Source organism: Cnephaeus nilssonii (assembly GCF_951640355.1).
Source record: "Cnephaeus nilssonii genome assembly, chromosome: 3".
Classification (NCBI taxonomy): Eukaryota; Metazoa; Chordata; class Mammalia; order Chiroptera; family Vespertilionidae; genus Cnephaeus; species Cnephaeus nilssonii.
This window is the reverse complement of record NC_137074.1, coordinates 58,598,958-58,606,672: the sequence shown is the minus strand read 5'-3', so window position 1 is coordinate 58,606,672 and position 7,715 is coordinate 58,598,958. Positions and strand designations below refer to the sequence as shown.

The 7,715-nt window shown below is 38.9% G+C and overlaps 1 pseudogene across 1 annotated transcript; it reads left to right on the top strand.

The window, feature by feature from the left end:
* The first annotated feature begins 3,684 nt into the window (after positions 1-3,684).
* LOC307096699 (V-set domain-containing T-cell activation inhibitor 1-like) lies at positions 3,685-7,414 on the top strand (annotated as a pseudogene). Its single transcript has 3 exons — positions 3,685-3,688; positions 5,948-6,209; positions 7,122-7,414. The product of its transcript is annotated as a V-set domain-containing T-cell activation inhibitor 1-like (transcript).
* Positions 7,415-7,715: the final 301 nt, after the last annotated feature.

Below are 7,715 nucleotides of genomic sequence, written 5' to 3'. Positions count from 1 at the left end.
CCTTTACACTTATGTGTCTACATAGAGCTAGTTCATTGACTTCTCATGGTTTTCCTGTAAAATGAGACGAGAAGGGCATAAGCCCGGGAGGCAATACCAGGATGCATTGCTGGAATTTTCTGTTTGAGCATAGTTGAAACTCATCTTTAGTAGTGTATGAATTTATTTTTTTCTGTTTATTTTGTGTGTGTTTTTTCCTGTTAAATAATAAAACTTTGTAAGAATATTGCACCAGATTGTATTTAATTTAGTTAATTCAATAAACACTTATTGGGTGCCTATGAAATGTTGAATACCATGATGGACATATAAAAGACAAAGAGGACCTTAGCCCTGCCCTTTGGGACATTACCGTCTAGTATGGATAATAAGATTTTGCATACAGAAACTATAAAGCTAAGTAGACCAGGTCATAAAAATATTTTTAATGATGGAGAAATGCTTACAAAATAGTGTCATGAGGAAAATTAACCCGGACACTAAACAGTATATACAAATTGAGTTCTCCTAAAAAGATTGAAAGAGAATATTCCAAAATGACAACAGTTCTCTGGGGACAGACTTAAAAGTGATTATAATATTCTTCTTTATTCTTTTCTATTTTTTCAAACTTAATTTTTTAAAAATGAATCTGTGTTACTATGCATCCCCTTTGGAATAGCAACTATATCTCTACAACAATACTTTAAGGATAACATTGGATATGTATACAAAGATGTAAATACAAGATTATTTTTGAAACTCACTTTATAATATCTAGAAATAAAATACCTTCTAAAACCCACCCAAGAAAATGAGATAGATCCATTATGGAACATATGAATGATGTAAGTCTAAATTTATTGACATAGAAAACATCCACCTCCTATTGCTCAGTATGTGTAGTATGGTCTCATTTTTGTGGAGGGAGGGAGAAAGAAAATGTTTATGTAAGTGTACGCATAGTAGAAACTCTGGAAGTACATGCCTCAGAGCATTGGGCACCAAGGATGGGTTTGATGGGCATAGTCTTCCCTGGAAGTAGAAAATGAAAGGAGTACATGGTATATAGTACATCTATGAACAATAATAAAACCTATTAAAATCAGTCTGCTTATTGCCATCTCCAGCAATTCTAAACAACAATGAAGATGGCATATAAGTCTCAGCTGCCTGAATTGTCCATGGGTCCCCTATTCTTATGAATGTACATATGTAATAATTTGATTATTCCCTCCTGTTAATCTGTGTCATGTCAAGTTGATTACTAGATCTAGCCAGAATAACTTAGAGTAGAAGGGTAATTATTTTTCCTTCCCCACACCTATTTTTATCCATTTGGGAAGGATCACTCCATAAGTTCCCAGATACACCTGTATATCTTCTAGTCATACCTCCTCCACTGTTGACTTTTCCCCAGCAATGCAGGGAAAGGCCCGTGACAGTTGGCTTGTGAAGTTGTCACTGACCTCTCAAATATCATCTCAGAGCAGACTCATCCAAAGTAATTTAAATGTGACTCCCCTAGAGCAGTGGTCGGCAAACCCATTAGTCAACAGAGCCAAATATCAACAGTACAACGATTGAAATTTCTTTTGGGAGCCAAATTTTTTAAACTTAAACTTCTTCTAACGCCACTTCTTCAAAATAGACTCGCCCAGGCCTTGTTATTTTGTGGAAGAGCCACACTCAAGGGGCCAAAGAGCCGCATGTGGCTCTCAAGCCACAGTTTGCCGACCACAGCCCTAGAGAAATAGCTTTGTATTTTAGATAAATAGAATTCCAGGTTCAAACACATCTGCATAGGATCAGCCTGAGTGAACTTGACTCAGTGGACGTCCCATAAGGAATGCTGAGGTGCTGGAAGTCTCTGCTAAGGGACTTAGCACCTTTGCTAAGGATGTATCTGGTGGGTGTGGAGTCTGCAGGAGGTGTCTGGGGGGCCTTCCTCAGATCTAGGGGAGGGGGGCGGAGCTGGGCTATGCTAACCCACACTCTTTTTTTGGCTGAGGCAAATTTTCTACCTTTCTTTGTGTTCCTTACAGAATGTCTTTCTTTTTGTTGACCGTCAACATACTTCTGCTTGTTTATGATGCCGCTGAGTTGCTTTTCAAAAACGACTTTGTGGATATTTCTAAGACAGCTTTGGAGATAGTGAAGAAAATAGTGATTTGGAGTTTTTTTTTAAAGCAAGTGATTTAATCTCTTTAAACATCAGTCTTTTCATTTGTTTCATGGGGATAACAATGCTGTATTTGTTTCACAAGAAATAGTAAAGAACAGATGGGAAAATAGACACAAATTGTAAAGCATTATTGTTTACTCTAATTTCGTTTTTTTAATGAGAAAAGCCTCCCACACTCCCAATTTGTGTTGTCCCTTTGAGGCCATATCTGGATAACTACACTTATTTATACCTATGATTTGAACTCCCCCAACTAAAAAAAAAAAAAAAAAAGAAAGAAATCTAGATTTTCCCCTCATCCCTGCACTTTAGGTGACTCTGACATGTGCTGATTTATAGTATAGTATCACAGGATATTTGAAATGAAATTTGTCCTGAAAAATCTGGATGGGCAAGTTAACACAGGGTGTTTTTTTGTTTTTGTTTTTATAACTCTACTCAATTCTTCAAAAATGTTGGGATGCACAGTATATACATGTTGAAATATTAACATAATTCAGCTAACTCCAAGTTAACTCTAACTCTAACTCCAATACAACAATTTCTTTTTAAAAAGCATGTATCCAAAATCTGCAATATAACTACTCTGAAAAGTGATGAAACACATTTAGAGTTTTCAGGCACATGCTATCTCTCAGGGACCTATAGCAGTCCTGCTGGTCTCTTAAAGCTAACAACAGCTTGAAGGCAACAGGTCTCAGGCTCCAGAGATTTACTCAGGAGTTAGTGCAAGACCTGGTCCACCCAGGTTACTGTAACTGGGTACTGTGTGTGTGTGTGTGTGTGTGTGTGTGTGTGTGTGTGTGTGTGTAGAGGAGAGCAGCAGGTCAAAGTAAGATGATAATTCACTCATGGTCAGGAACAACCCAAACAAATAAATTAAAGGAATGGGTGTGTGTGTAGGTGAGAAATAGAAAGATATGTTTGTTCTAATAATATAATAATATCTTACATTTTATCACAACTTTTGACAGCTTAATACTATGTGCTAGGTACTATAGCAGGTGCTTCAGAAATAGTGTTTTTCTACAGTTTTTAAAGTGTTTTCCCATATTACTAGCTTTTTGCTGAGTTTTTACCTCAGCTTGTTAAGCCTTAAGAAGCTAAAGACACATGGTCTAGAAATAATACAGCCTACCCAGCATGGCTCAGTGGTTGAGCATCGACCTATGAACCAGAAAGTCACAATTTGATTCCCAGTCGGGGCACATGCCAGGTTATGGGCTTGATCCCCAGTGTGGGTATGCAGGAGATAGCTGATCAATGATTCTCTCTCTTCATTTATATTTCTACCTCTCTCTCCCTCTCCCTTCCTCTCTGAAATCAGTAAAAATATATTTAAAAGAGAAGAAAGAATACAGATTGAAACAAACAGAAGAGTTATTCAGGCTCAAGTAGGACCATCTGCAGACACATCAGAAGTTAGCTTTTATATTACCGATTATATCACCAGTAGTTTGTGTTCCATGATTTGCTGGCTAGAACCTTTGGATTCCTGAGTCTTGAATTAAGGACCCTTCATGAGTAAGCTACATATTCTTATGAGAGAGATTGGGAAAAGGGGAAGCTTACTAAGGTATATATCCATTTGGTTCACTCCTCTGTCCATCTGAAAAATGACTAAGCCATGCCTCTAGGATCCCAAAGTATTTCATAACAACCTGGGGCAGGTGTTCTCATCCTAATCTACACTAATAAAAGAGAAAGATGCAAATTGACTTACCTTTGTGATGCCCAGCAGCCAATCAGGAGTGAGTATGCAAATTAACCCAGCAAAGATGGCAGGTTAATTTGCATACACAGGCTCCGAGCGGCCCGGGGTGGGATGCAGGTATTCCGCACTGCCCCAGCCACTCCGGGCCTCTGGGAAGCGTGGGAAGGCGGAAAGGTGGCTCTGGGCCTGAGTGAAGGCGGTGCCAGCAGCCAGGGGAAGGAAGGCCCATTCTTGCACAAACCTTCGTGCATCGGGCCTCTAGTTATATATAAGGAACCTATAACTCAAAGAGATTAATGACTTGCCCAATGTGAAATGACTTAGGCATTGGGGAACTTAGAATTAGAACTTGAATTTACACATCTTTAGACTAAGATTTATTTATACCTATAACCTATTGCTTCTTGATTATAACCACATTAGACAAATAGCAGCAATTTGAGCAAGACTTGAACTGAAACATAGGCTCCCTCATCTTGAGCCTTCAAAGTCTGACTGGAATATACCATTGTACTCCTTTTTTTTTTTTTTAAATGTCGGCCACAAAGAAGCCAATCTTTTCTTCTTTTTTTTGATATATTTTATTGATTTTTTACAGAGAGGAAGGGAGAGGGATAGAGAGTTAGAAACATCGATGAGAGAGAAATATCAATCAGCTGCCTCCTGCACACTCCCCACTGGGGATGTGCCCGCAACTAAGGTACATGCCCTTGACCGGAATTGAACCTGGGACCCTTGAGTCCACAGACCGATGCTCTATCCACTGAGCCAAACTGGTTAGGGCTCCTTTTCTTTTTAAGCATACAAACATACAAAGATATATGGGGATAACCATATCACAAACTGAAGCAAAATGTCCAGCAATAGGGATACGTTAAATGCATTCTATTTCCTTCATAATTTCTCTTCTGTGTTTTTCAAGATATTTTTTTTTCAACCATGGTTGACATTCTGCATTAGCTTCAGATGCACAGCAAAGTGGCCAGAAATCATGCACTCTACAGAATGTTCCTCTGATGTCCCACGCACCCACCCGTCCCCATACTCAGTTATCATGACATTATTGACCATATTCCCCATGCTGCAATCCACATTTCTGTAACTACCAATTTGTACTGCTAATTCTTTCACCTTTTTCACCGAGTCCCCTAACCCCTGCCCCTCTGACAATTGTCAGCCTGTTCTCTGTTTCTATTTTGTTTGTTTATTTTGTTCTTTAGAATCCACATATAAGTGAAATCATATACCATTGAATTCTTGCATCTCCACTTTGCCCACTGCAGATCTTGGGCCTTCTCACCTCTATAATAACGTGATCTCTTTCTATAGGCTTTGTTTGTTCTATTTCTCTGGAGAATCCTAATATATCAGATAACACTTATTAAGTGTTTTCAATGAGCTAGATTTGTTCTAAAAGCTTTTCCTGAATTAATTCATCTAATCTTTTTTTCTAACACTGAGGTAGGAACTAAGGGAAGAGCATTCTGAACCTAGCATAATGTGGGGACAGACAAAACACACACATAGCAAATCTCACCTTCCATGCCCATCTTTGGGCTCATTCTTTCAGTCTTCCAATGATTTTGTAAATGCCAAATTTCCATACTAAATTTCTATCTGCTTGAAACAGCTACAGTGATTTCCTTTACCTGTTATTAAGTCCTACCTGATACAGTAGGCACTGGTCTTATTTTATTATTTTTTAATTAAAAAAAAATTTTAAAGTAAATTAGAGAGAGAAACATCAATGTGACAGAGAAACATCCATTGATTGCCTCCAATACTCACCCTGACCAGGAATCAAACCTGCAACCTGGGTATGTGCACTGACTTGGAATCAAATCTGCAACCTGTGGTGTATGGAATGATGCTCCAACTAACTGAACCACGCCTGCCTGGGCAGTATTCACTGGTCTTTATAAGTGCTTTATTAAGTTCATTGCTTCTTTAGCCTTTTCAGTGATGTTACCCTCTTGTGCCATTTCTCCTTTGTGGAGGGCACAGAAAATCTTAAGTTTTCTTGGGAAAGTGAAGACATCCCAGAGGATTACGAGGTAAAAATTATAAAGAATATTTTCACTTCTTTGGGTACTATGATTTTCTTTTAAGTTTTTTCTAAGTTGGTTTACCAATTTCACAATAACACAGAACAACTAGAGAACCAAAACTCTTTGTATGAGGGAAGATTCTTCATGGATCAGGCTGAAATTTCTGAGGGGACTCTATCACTTTTACTAAGAAATGTGGGTTTCATGGATGAAGCTATCTACAAGTGCTCAGCCATCACAGTTTATGAAAGAATGGAAAGTACAATTAAGCCAATAGTAGAAGGTGAGGAAATTTATTGGATGAACTTGGTTTCAAGCTCTGTTGATAGGGATAAATTGTAAGTTTTCTCTTTCACTAGTCTCACTTTTTCTCTTCTATTCAAATTATTATAGGCTCTTCTCATTCCTATAATGAGGGTCAGGTATTTAAACTCTCAGTTTATCTTAGCTAAAAATATTGCTCTGAACCAATGTTGCTGTATCTGTGCCTATCATTTTAGTAAGCAAACAAAATATAGGAAAAGAAAAACATTGGTCTTATCCCAAACTCACCAAACAAGTTTTAACACTGAAATACCAAAATGTTAAGTAACAGTACTCCTACATGAGTACTCAGATCTGATGTATGGTTCAGTGAGAAGAGCCTTGCATTGGGAATCAGGAGACCCAAGTTCTAATTCTGGATAACTCCTTTAGTTTTCTAGGCTTCATTTCTTCACTATTAAAATGTAGGAATGGACTAGACCAGCGATCTCCATAGTGCCTCAGGGATCCTCACCTTTCTAGGGATTACTTGGAGAGCTCACAGGGTTGTGGAGGGAGGCATATGGCAGAATTCCTCCAGGGTAGGAGCTGAAAGAGTGGGAAGGTGATGGTGAGAATTATTTGTTACCTTCTGTATTTCTCAGCAGAGCATATGAGGTCAGTGGAAAGTTCGAAATGAATTCCCCAAAAGGGGAAGATTCCAAAAATAAATCTGTACAGCATTAGTACCTGAGACCCAGAGGGCAGGAGCATACATGTCTCCTGATTTTCTCTCACTGTGCCTGGATCAAAATGTTAACTACAGTGAACCTCAAGATATGTTGCCTACATAAAAGTTAATGTAAATACTCAGGGCAAGATTTCTGCTAGCCTGATACTCCTGAGGCTGAAATAATAGAGGAACTAATTGTTTTTGTTTTTTTTCAACCAGACTCTGAAATGCCCCAGGTGTATTTGATAGGATTGATGATGAGGACATGGCGATGTGCATCTCCAAGGGCTGGTACCTATTGCCCAATGTGACCTCGTTGGACTGGGCAGAGAGGGACTTAAGCAACCACAGTACCGTGGAGGTCCTGGAGGAGCAGATGAATGGCCTCTACAGGGTGCTCTCCATCCTGAAATACCCTGTCAAGTTGAATGAGAAATATGTCTGCCCACATAACAGAGTCAGATGTGAACAACCAGCCCTTCAGAATCATCTGCAAGTACCCGAGTAAGTGAGTGAAAGCAGGTTGTATTTCACCATAGAGAAGTTATCAGTCACTGATATTTACTGAATGCCAAATGAATCAGGTACTTCTGGGCTCTTTGGAGATTTAAAGAAACATCAGGAACATAAGCTTGTAGCTTGGGGCAAGAGAAGGTGGTTAAGTGGAGTCTCTTTGGGTTTGAAAAGAGACCACACTTCAGGAACTGACAACGCTTATCCTGATGGATGTGGCAGTTACTATTGATGAGACGTCTGTTCCCCTGCTAAGGACATCAACTTTATGATGTGACAGGCCATTTATCAGCCTCTCAC